This window comes from Physeter macrocephalus, chromosome 21 (assembly GCF_002837175.3).
Source record: "Physeter macrocephalus isolate SW-GA chromosome 21, ASM283717v5, whole genome shotgun sequence".
Classification (NCBI taxonomy): domain Eukaryota; kingdom Metazoa; phylum Chordata; class Mammalia; order Artiodactyla; family Physeteridae; genus Physeter; species Physeter macrocephalus.
In genome coordinates this window covers 49,051,553-49,069,917 of record NC_041234.1, presented here as the reverse complement: position 1 = coordinate 49,069,917, position 18,365 = coordinate 49,051,553, and the positions used below count along the sequence as shown (strand labels likewise).

At 42.4% G+C, this 18,365-nt stretch overlaps 1 protein-coding gene across 1 annotated transcript in view; it reads right to left on the bottom strand.

The window, feature by feature from the left end:
• OGT (O-linked N-acetylglucosamine (GlcNAc) transferase) overlaps window positions 1-18,365 on the bottom strand; it is a 94,373-nt gene that overhangs the window by 46,349 nt on the left and 29,659 nt on the right. The gene's annotated exons all lie outside the window — the stretch shown is intronic.

Sequence of the window (18,365 nt, the reverse complement as noted above, 5' to 3'; positions counted from 1 at the left end):
AGATATGGATCCAAAAAAAAAATGGTTCTGAAGTACTTAGGGGCAGGACAGGAATAAAGACGCAGACATAGGGAAGGGACTTGAGGACACGGGGAAGGGGAAGGGTAAGCTGGGACGAAGTGAGAGAGTGGCATGGACATAATATACACTACCAAATGTAAAACAGATAGCTAGTTGGAAGCAGCCCCATAGCACAGGGGGAGATCAGCTCGGTGCTTTGTGACCACCTAGAGGGGTGGGATAGGGAGAGTGGGAGGGAGACGCAAGAGGGAGGGGATATGGGGATATATGTATACATATAGCTGATTCACTTTGTTATACAGCAGAAACTAAAACACCATTGTAAAGCAATTATACTCCAATAAAGATGTTAAAAGAAAATGGCCTTACATTAAAAAATCTTGAAGAAATGTAGCCCACCAATTTAGAAATTGTTACCTTTTCTGCCTTTAAACTCTGATACAAATTGGCATAATATATAAAGACCTATGGAACTAGAACTGTTATTAAAGAAATATTACATGAACTTAGATTCCTATGATAGCAATTTTCTGCATCTATACTTTCCTCTGGCAAACGCTTTACCTCAATTTCTTCAGTTTAGTCACATTTTCTTGGGTAGAACTTGACTGTACCACTAATTTGCATAAGTGGATTGGCGGATTCTCTTGCAACATTCAAATTTACATTAGGTTTTGAGTTGACTTAGATAAAAAGAAAACATTGTTCTGCAGTTGGATTTATATTTTTCTTTAATGTAGTCACTAGTAAAATGTGCTAGATTTGACCCCTGCCCCCGCCAAAGACTCTAGCTGGAAAAAAATGTGGAAATTGTGAAGCATTATGTGAGAAAAATATTAAACCATATCAGATATATGGAAGTCTTATTGCCTACCATATGTACTGCCATTTTTTAAAGTTTTTTATTTGTTTATTTTAAATTTAGCTAAGTCTTGAGTAATTTGGAATCATTAGTTAAGCATTTTATGTCTGATTCAGTAGTCATGGGGGTGGTTATCCCTAATATTTTTTAGTTATTTTGAAATGCAGAGTGTTTATTCATTGCACAATGCTGTAATGTAGTGTTTTGAGATTGTCCTGACCAGAAGGTGTTTCCAGTTACACAAGAAAACTCTTTCTATCTAAGATGAAACCTGTAATTCGAGATGTTTCTTCCTTTGTCACTTAGTTTTCCCTACCCTCATTTAAACACAAGGGTAAAAGTCCTAAGTAAGTCAAACTTAATGGCTTTGTCATTCAAACGTAACTGTATCCCCACTTTTTTCTCTATTTGTTTTTTAGGGTCAGAATTGAGGTATTACTAAGAAAAGGCACAAAGCCATAATATCATGGCACTATTTCTTTTGACTTAAAGGGGAAAAAGTACTGAATTCTGGCTGATGTTGATCGTACCTTGTGGAGACTCCTCTCATTTTCTGATGTTTTCACCTAATAAGAAGATGGAGAATATGGAGAATATTGTAATAATATCATTTGTGTTCACTATAAGCTATTTGGATTTAGAATTATTACAGAGTTGTAAGCTTGTTATCAAATTAATGTAATACATTTAAACTACTCTTTTGCAAAGTTATTTATTTTTAAACAATTTAAAATATATCTGGGGTGAGTTAAAAGTCTTGTGCATCTATATTAGATGGCAGGTATTGTCAGAGAGCCACTGTATATTAATAATAACTGTTGAAATGACTTTTCCATGTTTCTAGAAGCATTTACAAGTGCTCTGTGTGAAACCATGGTGCACAGAGGTCTTGGGACTGCCCTAAAACCCATTTTATCACGTGTGCGTAGCTTGTTCCCCACGTTTTCCTCATGTGATACTATGTGTATAAGATCTAACTATTCAGTGTCAAGTTCAGATTATTCTGATTTTCATCTAAATGTTTTAAAACTTCAAAAAATTTTCACCCAGTGAGCTTTTATTTTTATTTTATTTTACTATTTTTTATTGAGGTATAGTTGACGTACAATATTATATACGGTTTCAGGTGTACAATATAGTGATGCACAATTTTTAAAAGTTACATTCCATTTATAGTTATTATAAAATATTGGCTATATTCTCTTGCTGTACAATATATCCTTGTAGCTTATTTTATACATAGTACTTTGTACCTCTTAATCCCCCACCTGTATCTTGCCTCTCCCCCGTCCCTCTCCCCAGTAGTAACCACTAGTTTGTTCTCTATATCTGTGAGTCTGTTTCTGTTTTGTTATGTTCATTTATTTGTTTTATTTTTAAGATCTCACATATAAATGATAACATGCAGTATTTGTCTTTCTATCTCTGACTTATTTCACAAAGCATAATAGCCTCCAGGTCCATCCATGTTGTCACAAGCGGCAAAATTTCATTCTTTTTTTATGGCTGAGTAGTATTCCATTGTATATCTATATACCACATCTTCTTTATCCATTCCTCTGTAGATGGACACTTAGATTGCTTCCATATCTTGGCAATTGTAAATAGTGCTGCTATGAACATTGGGTGCATGTATCTTTTCGACTTAGTGTTTTCATTGTCCTCGGATATCTACCCAGGATTGGAATTGCTGTGTCATATAGTAGTTCTATTTTTAGTTTTTTGAGAAACCTCCATACTATTTTCCACAGTGGCTTCACCAATTTACATTCCCACCAACAGTGTAACATTCCCTTTTCTCCACATCCTTGCCAACATTTATTTGTGTTCTTTTTGATGACAGCCATCCTGACAGGTGTGAGGTGATATCTCATTGTGGTTTTAATTTGCATTTCCCTGATGATTAACGATGTTGAGCGTCTTTTCATGTGCCTGTTAGCCATCCGTTTGCCTTCTTTGGAAAAATGTCTATTCAGGTCTTCTGCCCATTTTTTAAATGGTTTGTTTGTTTAAATGTTTAAAAATTTTATTTTGCGTCGTTTTAGAGGGCAAATGTTAATACTGTTCTATTCAGAAAGACAATTTTAATGTGCCTTTGTGTAGCCATATTATAAAATACCTTAAAGAAATATGCCCTGTTATAATGCAGTCTGAAATTAAGTTCTGATTGTATATCAATAAAAATAAAAGTATTTGCCAAAAAATTAAAATGTATAAACAGAAAGAAGGAGGTATTGCAATATTTTCTACTTTTGTATATAAAGAGCCATTAGACATAGGTAGCACAACCTAATGTGAAAGGTTAATTTTATATGATACTCAAAGAGTCTAGTCAAAAATGGAAGGTAGGGGGCTTCCCTGGTGGCGCAGTGGTTGGGAGTCCGCCTGCCGATGCAGGGGACGCGGGTTCGTGCCCCGGTCCGGGGGGATCCCGCGTGCCGCGGAGCGGCTTGGCCCGTGGGCCATGGCCGCTGGGCCTGCGCGTCCGGAGCCTGTGCTCCACGACGGGAGAGGCCGCGGCAGTGAGAGGCCCACGTACCACAAAAAAAAAAAAAAAAAAATGGAAGGTAGGGAATTCCCTGGAGGTCCAGTGGTTGGGACACTGCACTCTCACTGCCGAGGGCCCAGATTCAATCCCTGGTTGGGGAACTAAGATCTCACAAGCTGTGCAGGGCGCAGCCAAGAAAAAAAATGGAAGGGAAAAAAGAGAGATAAAACTTTAACCCCTAGTTTGGCCTAAATAATTTTGATCATATTTTTGGATTCTATTAAATGGTAACTTAAATGACATTTGGAAAAACCTGTACTTGATTTTTAAAATACGTGCTTCTAAAAATCTGAGCTCCAGGCAAAAAAAGGAAAACGGGAAAGCTGTGTCCATTTGCCATACTAAATGGATCAAAGTGGTTTTTGTCAAATGTTTCATCACAAAACGTGATGAAGGCCAGAGCTATTGTCAGGCTTATTAGGACTCTACTATGAATTTTTACAAATAATAAGAAAGCTATAGAAAGAATTTGGAAATTTTCTGTGTGTCCCTGATTCTGTCTCTCAATCTAAGAAAAACTGTTCTCTTTCTACTTGGAGCCATAATCTGAAAATGTGGAAGGTCAAAATATTTATTGCAGGAAATGATCATAGAACTAAAAATTAGGTTTTAAGGAAACCAGCTACACAGGGCAACCATCTTGCTCTTAAAGAAAATCATGTGCCAAAAGCCGCACGGCCAAACAAACAAAAAAACAGTATACGTTATAATTTGAGCCAGCATTCAAAACTGGATAAAAAGATAAAAGTTACTAAAATCTTAAATAGCTTATGTGCAATGTCTCTGCTAAAGCTGTAAGTCTAAACATTTTGTTTAAAATGCCTTCAGAAATTGCGATTTTAATTATTTACATTTCACGTGAGAGATATTGCTTTATGAATGATTCAAAATACCTATTATATATATTTAAATCAAAATGGCTTTTCATCAAATGTGAATTTTTTTTTCTTTATTGGCCTTACCAGGCGGCTTGCAGGATCTCAGTTTCCTGACCAGGGATTGAACCCAGGCCCTCGTCAGTGAAAGCCCAGAATCCTAACCACTAGGCCACCAGGGGACTCCCTGAATTCTTTTTTTTTAAATTGAAGTATAGTTGATTTACAGTGTTGTGTTAGTTAGTTTCAGCTGTACAGCAAAGTGATTCAGTTATACGTATATATACATATATGTATTCTTTTTCAGATTGTTTCCCATTATAGGTTATTACAAGATATTGAATATAGTTCCCTGTGCTATACAGTAGGTCCTTGTTTTTCAAATGTGAATTCTTAATTTGAAAATGAAATCATACTATCAGCAATAGACAGTTTTGTTGAATAGTCTAATAAGGAACAATTGCCAGTTCCATAAATAACTTTATATTTCTAAAATAAAGTGTTGGTACACTAGTAATCACAAATTTAGTTTCCTTTAATACTTTTTTAATCCCATAAAGAAAGTTTTTTTATAATCATCCTTTTTATTAATCAATCATGACATGGCAAAATGTTTAGTTGCTGTTTCTGGAAAGTGTTACAAACTCTACATCTAGAGATGATGAAAAACTCTTATAGAATTTGTGATAAGTATATATGTTGGGTTAGAAATTTTACAGTCGTGTTGGAGTGTCATGAGATTAATACTTGCAATCCAGACTGCTGTAGTTTATACTTTTTCTGTACGTTTCAATCAGGTATGTAAAACCATTTGTACTTAGAAGCTCACTTGAATCATCCCAAGTCCACTGATTGTAATATGTGGTTTGGTTTGTAAACAAATAATAGCAATGTCTTGCATATTTCTGGAAATAAATTGTACAAGAATTTATGTATCTACTTCTATATACAGTGTATAAATAAAATTTTCATTTAAAAACACATACCACACACACACACACACACACACGTTTATTTTCTCACCGTTTCCATGGACCAGAAATCCAGGCACAGGTTACCTGGGTCCTCTGCTCAGGGTCTCACCAGCTGAAATGAAGGTGTCAGGCTGCAGACTCACCTGAGGCTTAGGATACTCTTCCAAACTCATGTGCTTGTGGCAGAATTTAGTTCCGCATGGTCATAGGACTGAGGTTCCCTCATCTTTTATGTCAGTCAGCTGGAGGCCACTCTCAGCTCGTAGAGGCAACCCACATTACTTGCCACATGGCCCCCTCCATCTACAAAGTCAGCGACGGAGAATCTCCCTTGTGTCAAATTCCTCTCACACTTTGAATCTCACCAGAAAGAGCCCAGTCCCTCCCACTTTTTAAAAATTGTGATAAAAAATAACATACAATGTACCATCTTAACCATTTTAAGTGTACGGTTTGGTACTGTTAAGTATATTCACACTGTTGTGCGACAGATCTCCAGAACTTTTTCATCTTGCAAAATTGAAACTCTAGGGACTTCCCTGGTGGCGCAGTGGTTAAGAATCCACCTGGCAATGCAGGGGACACGGGTTCGAGCCCTGGTCTGGGAAGACCCCACATGCCGCGGAGCAACTAAGTCCATACGCCACAACTACTGAGCCTGCGTCCTAGATCCCGTGAGCCACAACTATTGAGCCCACATGCCACAACTACTGAAGCCCGCGTGCCTAGAGCCCGTGCTCCGCAATAAGAGAAGCCACCGCAATGAGCCACAACGTAGCCCCACTCGCCGCAACTAGAGAAAGCCCATGAGCAGCAACGAAGACCCAACACAGCCAAAATTATAAATAAATTAATTAATTAATGTTAAGAAAACATTGAAACTCTAGATTCATTAAACAACTCCCCATTTCCCTCTCCCACAGCCCCTGGTAACCACCATTTTACTTTCTGTCTCTATGAATAAATAAATAAATAAATTTATTTATTTATTTATTTTATTTTTGGCTGCGTTGGGTCTTCGTTGCTGCACGCATGCTTTCTCTAGTTGTGGTGAGCAAGGGCTACTCTTCGTTGTGGTGCATGGGCTTCTCAGGGCACAGGCTCAGTAGTTACAGTGCACAGGCCCAGCCGCCCCGCAGCATGTGGGATCTTCCCAGACCAGGGTTCAAACCCGTGTCCCCTGAATTAGCAGGTGGATCCTTAACCACTGCGTCACCAGGGAAGCCCTTGACTACTTTAGATATGAGTGAAATCATACAGCATTTGTCTTTTTGTGACTGAAGAGCCCAATCCCTTTTAAGAGCCCAGCTGTTTAGGTCAGCTCCCTTAGGATAATCTCTATTTTTTAAAGTTAGCTGATTTGGGATCTGAATTACATCTGCACAATCCCTTCACAGCAGCACCTAGATTAGTTTTTGAGTAAAGAACTGGGAGAAGGTGTGTATTCACCAGGTGGGCAGGAATCCTGGGGGCCATGTTAGAATTCTGCCTACCACAAATCGCAGAGTAACCCTGAAAAGGAGGCAGAGTACTAACTAGGGCCTGTCAGCCAGCTTCACATACTGAGTTCAACTCTCATATACCGTACTAGCCCTTCCAATTTGCCACATGTGTGCTCCAAGCAATAGAGCACTGAAAAAGAGTGAAACAGCCTGATCCCATAATGTTCAAGATATCAAACTCTTGCCTCAGACTAACTGAAGAATTTGGTAGAGGGGGAAAAAAGCAAGTAAAGACAAGTAAATTAGCTGAAACCAAAAGCCTTTGATAAGTGCATCCCCTGCCCTATCCAGTGGGCAAAGTGGAGATATAACTGATAAAGATCCCATTCTCAAAGGTTCTGACAGCTGCTTCTGGGGTGAAGAGCTGGGCCATAAAAGCATAAAGTGAAAGGATAAAGCTACCAGGCTTCATACTGCATATGCTGAAAATAGGTGAAACGGTATAGAGCTGCAAAAACACGTGTGATATCAAAATAGCTCTGGAATTCATCTTCCACCTCCTCTGCCAGTGCCACTTCCCTGGTATTGGCCCAGGCAACTGTGAGAGCCCTCTAACTGGTTTCTAACCCTACCTGACTCTAGTTTTCCACAGTTAACCTTAGAAAATCTAAAATACAAATCAGAATAATGTCTATGCTCTGCTTAAGACCTCTCAGTGGCTTTGCCTCCGATGTCAGTTCCACCTGTTAATCCAGCCTCATCTGCTGGCACATCCCTGCGCTCACACTCATACTGGTTTCAGTTCCCTGAAAAGATCAGGCTGTTTCACACATCCAACCATGCCTTTCCCCAATCTGTTCTATCTTGAATGGTCATCCCTCCATCCCAGTCTGCCTAGAAAATTCTTATATATCCTTCACTCCTCCCTCCTTAAGTAAGGATACTGGCACCCAGCCCATGACTTCCCACTCCACCCTAATTCCTGGTGCTCATACTAGGGGATCTCATTGTCCATGGAGATGACACAACCAGCAACTTCTGGGTCCCATGACTCTCTCAATTACCTTCTCCATTCCGTTTCAGCCACCTGCACTCAAAGCACCACATCTTGAACTTTACTGAGGCCCAGAATTGCTTACCTCTAACACTGAACCCTTCGGTATTCCATTTTGAGACAAGCTCCTCTCCTACCTGCTTCCTCAGGAGTAAGGGCCTCACAGGACACTGGTTCTTTTACCTCATATGGACCCCTTCAGTCCTTTGAGCCCTCCATTTTCTCCCAGTCTCCTAGCCCCTCCTGGCCTCTTTTCCTTCCCTTCCCAACCTTTCTTAATGCCATGCTTGATCACCAGAACTACTCTCTCACCAGCAGCCTCAATTCCCTTTGTGTTCCTGCCTGCCAAACCAGCCCCACAAACCTCTCACCCTGTGTTAGTACTACCAACCACCCTTCTCCCCTCCTTCACCTGGTTGTTTCCACCAGGTGTCTAATCTCTTCTACAAACAAAGCTACATTCACACTCATCCTTGTCTCCATTCCATCTTCCTGTTCAAGATCCACCCATCCACTTGGGCCCTATGTGCCATCTTTTTCAATCATCTCCTTTAGAAACTTGCTCCATCAATTAACCCTTCTCTCTTTGATTTCAATCTGTGGTGCCTCTTCTCCTTAAACATGCTTCGGTCTCTCCTGTTTAAAGAAACAGAAAACAAAAAAAAAAACCCTCTCTCTTGACCCTGAATCTTCATCAGGTGCCAGTTTCTCTCCTTACTTTCTCAGCTTAAGCTTCTCCAAATAGTAGTAGTCTATGTTTGCTGCCTCTACTTCCTCAAATCCATTCATGCCTCAAACTACTGAAAAATATTTCCATTGAAATTTCTTTCGGCAAAAGTCACCAGTGACTTCCAAACTACCAAAGCTTTTTGGTCTTGATGTTATTGGACTTCCCTATGCATTTTTTAAAAATTTATTTATTTTATTTATTTATTTATTTTTGGCTGTGTTGGGTCTTCGTTGCTGTGCACGGGCTTTCTCTAGTTGTGGTGAGTGGGGGCTACTCTTCGTTGTGGTGCGCGGGCTGCTCATTGCGGTGGCTTCTCTTGTTGCAGAGCACGGGCTCTAGGTGCACGGGCTTCAGTAGTTGCAGCAAGCAGGCTCAGTAGTTGTGGCTCCTTGGCTCTAGAGCACAGGCTCAGTAGTTGTGGCACACGGGCTTAGTTGCTCTGCAGCATGTGGGATCTTCCCAGACCAGGGATCAAACCCATTTCCCCTGCATTGGCAGGTGGATTCTTAACCACTGCACCACCAGGGAAGCCCCCTATGCATTTTTAAAAATACTTATTTATTTGGTTGCACCGGGTCTTAGTTGCGGCATGGGGGCTCCTTAGTTGTGGCTCGCTGGCTCCTCAGTTGCAGCACGTGGGCTCCTTAGTTTGGCATGCGAACTCTTAGTTGCAGCATGCATGTGGGATCTAGTTCCCTGACCAAAGATTGAACCTGGGCCCCCTGAATTGGGAGTGCGGAGTCTTACCCACTGCACCACCAGGGAACTCCCAGACTTCCCTCTGCATTTGACACTGCAGATAATTGCCACCCCCTTGAAACGTTCCTCTTCCTAGATTTCCATCACATTGAATTCATTCCGTTTCCTGGTTATTCTGTACTTCTTTGAGCATTCCTTTTTTTCTCTTTTTTTTAAAAATCATTTTACTGTTTTTAATTTATTTATTTTAATTAATTAATTTTTTATTTTGGCTGTGTTGGGTCTTCGTTGCTGCATGAGCACTTTCTCTAGTTGTGGCGAGCAGGGGGCTACTCTTCATTGCAGTGCACAGGCTTATCATTGCGGTGGCTTCTCTTGTTGTGGAGCATGGGCTTCTAGGCATGTGGGCTTCAGTAGCTGTGGCGCACGGGCTTCAGTAGTTGTGGCGCATGGGCTCTAGAGCGCAGGCTCAGTAGTTGTGGCGCACGGGCTTAGTTGCTCCGCGGCATGTGGGATCTTCCCGGACCAGGGCTCGAACCCGTGTCTCCTGCATTGGCAGGCGGATTCTTAACCACTGCGCCACCAAGGAAGTCCCTCTCTGAGCATTCCTGTTTGTTCTTTTTATTTTGTTTGTTTTTTTTTTCAGTATGCGGGCCTCTCACTGTTGTGGCCTCTCCCGTTGCGGAGCGCAGGCTCCGGACGCAGCTCCTTGGCTCTAGAGCACAGGCTCAGTAGTTGTGGCACACGGGCTTAGTTGCTCTGCAGCATGTGGGATCTTCCCAGACCAGGGATCAAACCCATTTCCCCTGCATTGGCAGGTGGATTCTTAACCACTGCACCACCAGGGAAGCCCCCTATGCATTTTTAAAAATACTTATTTATTTGGTTGCACCGGGTCTTAGTTGCGGCATGGGGGCTCCTTAGTTGTGGCTCGCTGGCTCCTCAGTTGCAGCACGTGGGCTCCTTAGTTTGGCATGCGAACTCTTAGTTGCAGCATGCATGTGGGATCTAGTTCCCTGACCAAAGATTGAACCTGGGCCCCCTGAATTGGGAGTGCGGAGTCTTACCCACTGCACCACCAGGGAACTCCCAGACTTCCCTCTGCATTTGACACTGCAGATAATTGCCACCCCCTTGAAACGTTCCTCTTCCTAGATTTCCATCACATTGAATTCATTCCGTTTCCTGGTTATTCTGTACTTCTTTGAGCATTCCTTTTTTTCTCTTTTTTTTAAAAATCATTTTACTGTTTTTAATTTATTTATTTTAATTAATTAATTTTTTATTTTGGCTGTGTTGGGTCTTCGTTGCTGCATGAGCACTTTCTCTAGTTGTGGCGAGCAGGGGGCTACTCTTCATTGCAGTGCACAGGCTTATCATTGCGGTGGCTTCTCTTGTTGTGGAGCATGGGCTTCTAGGCATGTGGGCTTCAGTAGCTGTGGCGCACGGGCTTCAGTAGTTGTGGCGCATGGGCTCTAGAGCGCAGGCTCAGTAGTTGTGGCGCACGGGCTTAGTTGCTCCGCGGCATGTGGGATCTTCCCGGACCAGGGCTCGAACCCGTGTCTCCTGCATTGGCAGGCGGATTCTTAACCACTGCGCCACCAAGGAAGTCCCTCTCTGAGCATTCCTGTTTGTTCTTTTTATTTTGTTTGTTTTTTTTTTCAGTATGCGGGCCTCTCACTGTTGTGGCCTCTCCCGTTGCGGAGCGCAGGCTCCGGACGCACAGGCTCAGCGGCCATAGCTCACGGGCCCAGCCGCTCCGCGGCATGTGGGATCTTCCCGGACCGGGGCACGAACCCGTGTCCCCTGCATCGGCAGGCGGATTCTCAACCACTGCGCCACCAGGGGAGCCCTGTTCTTTTTATTTTATATTTTTGTAGGCAATTTTATTTGTTCTCTTTCTTTGCTTAAATTTTAAATTTATTTTTATTTTTACTTTTAAATTTAAGTATAGTTGATTTACAAATATCATGTTAGTTTCAAGCATACAGCACAGTGATTCAGTTATAAATATAAATATATGTATATATATATTCCTTTTCAGATTCTTTTCCCTTATAGGCTAGTAAAAAATATTGAGTGTAGTTCCCTGTGCTATACAGTCGGTCCTTGCTGTTTTTGAAGGCAAGTTTCATTTTATTTTCATGCATTTTCTTTTATTTACATTTTTTTGAAGTATAGTTGAGTTACAGTGTTGTGATAGTTTCAGGTGTACAGCAAAGTGATTCAGGTATACATACATATATATATGTTCTTTTTTAGATTCTTTTCCATTACAGATTATTACAAGATATTAAATATATTGCCGTGTGCTATACAGTAGGTCCTCGTTGTTTATTTTATATATAGTAGTGTGTATCTGTTAATCTCAAACTCCTAATTTATTCCCCCCTCCTTTCCCTTTTGGTGACCATAAATTTGTTCTCTATGTCTGTGAGTCTATTTCTGTTTTGTAAATAAGTTGTTCATTTGTATCATTTTTTAAGGTTCTACCTATAAGTGATATCATATGATATTTGTCTTTCTCTAACCTCACTTAGTATAATCATCTCTAGGTCCATCCATATTTCTGCAAATGGCATTATTTCATTTGTTCTTTTTATTTTTTTTTATTTTTGGCCACACTGCCTGGCACGCGGGATCTTAGTTCCCCAACCAGGGATCAAACCCGTGCCCCCTGCAGTGGAAGCGTGGAGTCTGAACCACTGGAACACCAGGGAAGTCCCCTGTTCTCTCTTTTTAAAATCTCTTCCTCCTTCCACCATTTAAATGTTCATGTTTCCCAATGTTTTGTCAAGAGCTGAAAGGGGTCTGAGATGTTACCCCACTTGCACAGTTATGTACATTATATGTATGGATACTAAAGAAACACGAGACACCTGGCTCAGGGAAAAGAGGTGTTTTTTTTTTTTTTTAATTAATACTCACAACCAGATCAACAGCCAGAGTAATATTGCCATGTTGGTCCCCCACACCCAGACCCACAGGTGACAGGGTGAGAACTGATGGAAACTTTCTATGTGAGTGGCGGGTTTTACCCCAAAGATGAGAGATAGAGAACAGTGGCTTTTCTCCATTTATATCTGGGAGACAGCCATCCTGCTCCCCTCCGAAAGGAGAGTGAAAAAGTTTTGCTCCTCGGAGAGGGGCTGGAAAGGATCCCGGTTCTTACACCAACCTTTTGTAATGTTAACATGTCCTTCCAAGAGCCAGATAAATCCTGTGTCTCCAGCTTTTACAGCCTAGAGATGTCTCCAAAGTCTGGGCTTTATCCCTTTTGAAGTGTTAATATTTAGGGAAATAGTGCTCAGTCTTCCTGGAATCTCGGGCGCTTCACCTGGGGACCTGGTCTCGGCTGTAACCATTTGGAGCTCTTGGAGAGATAAGAAAAGTTTTATTATCCCTTTGGATCAGAGCATTGAGCTAGACAAATGACTGGAGATATCCTCATGGTATGTGAAAAGTGAAATGCAGGGGAAGTGAAAGCAAACATTCTCCATCTTTATATTGTGTACATCCCCGTGTCCCAGGTGGCTGGGGTTTTTACAGGAGCGCTGAGAAATTCAGCGAAGTTTTATTTTCCACACCAGGATTCTACCTTCTGTCTTCTTCTGATCTCACTCTACATGCTCTCCATGGACCATCCCACCTCCTCTTGTTGTTTTAACTGCTACCTCTACGCTAGGACCTTCAAATATCCCACCACCTTCCAGACATCTATATGTGAGTGTTCTAACCCCACATGTTCGAAATGGAACTCATCACCCTTCCCCCAAACTCTTGTATATCCTCTACGTCAGTTGGCAGCAGCACCATCTGGGTCATACTTGCGGCTGCCCTCATTATTGGAATAACCTTTCTATACACGGAAGATTTTCCACGTTATGAGCTCCGCCCCCCTCGTGTAAGAGTCAGAACTATCTGCCGGCCTCCCTCGTAGCTCGAACACGGTCCCAGTACTTAGGCTCCTCCACTCAGACACACCTGCATGAGACTGATTCGGAACTGAGCACCATGAGGAAACCAGCTCTACGCAGAGCTTCCATTTTTTTGCTATCAGGGAATTCCCAGTGTTTTCAAGGTTGACTTCTTGCAGCAGCAGCGGTAGCAGTTTCCTCTTGGGCTCTGGCTGGGGGCACCTGTAGCATCCGGCCGCTTCTGCAATGGCTTGGGGCATTGTTCCCGGAAACTTAGCTTTCAAGGTCTTTCTCCAGCCTTCCCAACAATTGTGGCAGCTCCTCAATACCCTTTTCTTCTTTTTATGTAAATTTATTTATTTTATTTTTGGCTGCATTGGGTCTTTGTTGCTGCGTGCCGGCTTTCTCCAGTTGCGACGAGCGGGGGCCACTCTTTGCCGTGGTGTGCCGGCTTCTCATTGCAGTGGTCTCTCCTGTTGTGGAGCACGGGCTCCAGGCGCGGGGGCTCCAGGCGCGCGGGCTTCAACTACACAGGCTCACTAGTTGTGGCACATGGGCGCTAGAGCGCAGGCTCAGTAGTGGTGGCGCACAGGCTCAGCTACTCCGCAGCACGTGGGATCTTCCCGGACTAGGGCTCGAACCTGTGTTCCCTGCATTTGCAGGCGGATTCCTAACCACTGCGCCACCAGGGAAGTCCCTCAATACCCTTTTGGAAAAAATGACTTTTCTGTTTAGTCAACTGGAGTCAGCCTCTATTGCTATCAACTGATATCTCTGACAAATACACACCCCATCACACAAAACAGAAGCCTGGAGTCGTTCTTGACTCTCCCTCACCACCAACATCCACTCAATCCTCGAGTCTTGTTAATTTTATCTACTAAGCATTTCTTGATTCTGACCCTTCCTCTTTATCCCAGTTACCTCTTCTCTGGCTCAGGCCCTGGTAATATTTCATCCAGACTATGGCAACAGCCTCCTACTAGTCTGCCTGCCTCCAGTCTCGTCCCCTTCCAATCCCAGCCTCCACACTGTAAATAGAGTGAAGGCTGGGATCTAAAACATAAGGCTGGCTGTCATTCTCTTGCTTTAAATTTCATTACCTGCCACTTCCTATTTTGAAAAATGTTGCTATTACAACACGGAACCACTTGTAATTACTCCCCAGGCATGCACGCGTGTACACACACACACACACACACACACACACACACACACACACACACACACTCCCCTTCTATCTCTTGGTTCCATGCCTTTGCTTGTGCTGTTCTCTCTAAAATGACTTTGCTTCCCCCTCTTCACTTGGCCACTACCTGCCTATCCTTTCAAATACGCCAAGGGTGTGACAGGTGGTCTCGTCCTTGTTTCCATAATACCTTGTGCACACATCTATCACTGCACTTACGACAGGGCACTGTAATTGATACACACACACACACACACACACACACACGTCCTCAATGCCTACCTTAGTGCTTGGCATTTGCATGCACACAAATGTTTGATAGCTGATTCATAAATTGATTGACTTAATTCAATTCAAACAACACTTCTTTGAAAATTGCTTTAAACCTTCCCATCTCCCTTCAGACTTCTCCTAAAGCAGTTAGTGGTTCCTTTCTCTATGCACTTTGTACATTCCTCATTTTAAAAATCTAGGTAAAATTCACATAACACAAAATTAACCACTTTAAAGTGTACAACTCAGTGGCATACAGTATATTCAAAATGTTGTGTAACCATCACCTCTATCTAGTTCCAAAACATTTTCATCATCCCAGTGGGAAACCCCACACCCATCAAGCCGTCACTTCCCGGTCCTCCCGCCCCCCCCACCCCCCAGCCTCTGGCAACCACTAATCTTTTTTCCATCTCTATGGATTCATCTATTCTGGATATTTAATGAAAATGAAATCATACAATATATGACCTTTTATGCCTGTCTTTTTTCACATAGAATAATGTTTTCAACTTCATCCATGTACCATGTATCAGTATTTAATTCCTTTTTATGATTAAGTAAAATTTAATTGTATGGCTATATCATATTTTATTTATCCATTCATCCATTGATGGACAGTTCAGTTGTTTCTACTTTTTGGCTACTGTGAATAGTGCTGCTATGAACAATTGTGTACAAGTTTTGGTTTAAATACCTGTTTTCGATTATTTTGAGTATATACCTAGGAGTGGAATTGCGGATCATACAGTAAATCTATTTTAAAAAAAGCTTTTTGAGGAACTGTCAAACTGTCTTCCATAGTAGCTGCACCATTTTACATTCCCACCAGCAATGCATGAGGGTTCCAATTTTCCCACATTCTTACCAGCACTTGTTATTTTCCTTTAAAAAAAGTATAGCCATCCTAGTGGGTGTAAAGTTGTATCTCATTGTGGGTTTGAGCTGCATTTCCCTAGTGACCAGTGATGTTGAACATCTTTTAATGTGTTTGTTGACCATTTGTGTATCTTCTTTGGAGAAATGTCTAGTCAAGTCCTTTCTTCATTTATTTTAGTAGACAGTTTTTTTTAGTACAGTTTCAGGTTTACAGAATAATTAGGCAGATATTACATAGAGTTCCATATACCCACCCCGCCCTCCTCTCCACCCCCATCCAGTCCTACTCCTGTATGCAGTTTTCCCAATTATGAACATCCTGCAATAGTGTGATACATTTGTTACAATTAATGAACCAATATTGATACATTGTTATAAGATCTAATAGTTTATAGTTTACAGTAGGGTTCACTCTTTGTGTTGCATGTTCTATGGGCTTTGACAAATGTATATGACACATCCACCATTACAGTATCATACAGTATTGTTTCACTGCCCTAAACCCCCGTGTTCCACCTATTCAACCCTCTCTCCCTTCTTCCCCAGAACCTCTGGCGACCACTGATATTTGTATTGTCTCCAGAGATACACTTTATTTTTTAGAGCAGTTTTACATTTGTAGAAGAACTAAGATGATAGTACAGAGAGTTCTCATATACCCACATCCATCCCTATTATTAACATCCTACATTAGTGTGATACATTTGTTACAATTAATGGACCAATATTGATATGTCATCATTAACCAAAGTCCACACTTTATTCAGACTTCCTTAGGTTTTTTTTTTTGGTTTATTTATTTATTTACTTATTTATTTATTTTTGGCTGCATTGGGTCTTCATTGCTGCGTGCGGGCTTTCTCTAGTTGTGGCGGCGAGCAGGGGCTACTCTTCGTTGCGGCAGGCGGGCTTTTCATTGTGGTGGCTTCTCTTGTTGCGGAGCATGGGCTCTAGGCACGCAGGCTTCAGTAGTTGTGGCACGTGGGCTCAGTAGTTGTGGCTCGCAGGCTCTAGAGCATAGGCTCAGTAGTTGTGGCGCACGGGCTTAGGTGCTCTGCGGCATGTGGGATCTTCCCAGACCAGGGCTCAAACCTGTGTCCCCTGCACTGGCAGGCGGATTCTTAGCCACTGTGCCACCAAGGAAGTCCCCAGACTTCCTTAGTCTTTACCTAATGTCCTTTTTCTGTTCCAGAATCCCATCCAGGATGCCACATCACATTTACTCATCATGTTTTATCTTAGGCTCTTCTTGGTCGTGATAGTTTCTCAGACTTTTCTTGTTTTTGATGACCTTGATGGTTCTGAGAAGTGCTGGTCAACTATTTTGCAGAATGTCCCTCAATTGTTATTTTTCTGATGTTTTTCTCATGGTTAGACTAGGATTATAGGTTTGGGGGAGAAGACTACAGAGGTAAAGTGCCATTTTCATTGCATCATAGCTGTGATACATAATATCAACACGATTTTCACTGTTGATGTTGAACTTGATCGCCTGACTGAGGTAGCATTTGTCAGATTTCTCCACTATAAAGTTACTCCTTTCCCCCCTTTGCACATTGTACTCTTTGAAAGGAAGTCACTATGCATACCCAATCTTAAGAAATAGAGAGTAATGCTCCACCTCCTTGAGGGCAGAGTACCTACATAAATTATTTGAAATTCTTCTGCATGGGAGATTTGCCTCTTCTCTTCCACTTATTTATCTATTTATTCAGTCAATCGCTTATTTATGTCAGTATGGACATATAGATATGTATTTTATACTCTGCCCGCTCTCACTTTTATGTTCAATCATTTTTACTTTCTTTTTATGCAATTAACAGCAGTCTGGCATCAACCAACCAACCAACCAATAACAGTTCACTTGACAACGCTAGCACACTGTTCCTGACACTGGGAACCTTTCCTGGGACCTGAAGAATGGTTTCCTTCCAATCAGAGGCAATGATGGCCCTCTGTAAGTATTTACTGAAGTCGATCTTCCCCCTTGAGGAACAGATAAACGAGTTGGGGGAGTGCCTCCCTACTCTTGTCAATGAAATGAGGACTTCCCAGACTGGATGGAGAAAATACTTTGAAGGATGTATCAGTCAGAGTTCAACCAGAGAACCAGTAGAAGATACATATTAAGAGATTTATTGCAAGAAATAGGCTTACACAGTTGTGGGGGCTGGTTAGGCAAGTCCAAAACCTGTAGGGCAGTCCATCAAAAAGGGCAGGCCAGGGCTTCGCTGGTGGCACAGTGGTTGTGAGTCCGCCTGCCGATGCAGGGGACGCGGGTTCGTGCCCCGGTCCCGGAGGATCCCACATGCCGCGGAGCGGCTGAACCCGTGAGCCATGGCCGCTGAGCCTGCATGTCCGGAGCCTGCGCTCCGCAACGGGAGAGGCCACAACAGTGAGAGGCCCGCGTAACGCAACAACAACAACAACAACAAAAAAGGGCAGGCCAGAACTCCTGAACAGGCTGGAGCTGCTGTTCACAGGAGGAATTTCTTCTTCATCAGGGAAGCCTCAGCTTAAGGCCTTTGAACTGACTGAATCAGGCCCACCCAGATCATCCAGGATAATCTCCCTTACTTAAAGCTAACTGCTTATGGACTTCAATCACATCTACAAAATACTTTCTCAGCGATACCAAGATTAGTTTGATTCAATAACTGGGGACTGTAGCCTAGCCAACTTGACACATCAAAAACCATCACAGGGCTTCCCTGGTGGCGCAGTGGTTGAGAGTCTGCCTGCTGATGCAGGGGACATGGGTTCGTGCCCCGGTCCGGGAGGATCCCACATGCTGTGGAGCGGCTGGGCCCGTAAGCCATGGCCGCTGGGCCTGTGCGTCCGGAGCCTGTGCTCCACGACGGGAGAGGCCACAACGGTGAGAGGCCCGCGTACCACAAAAACA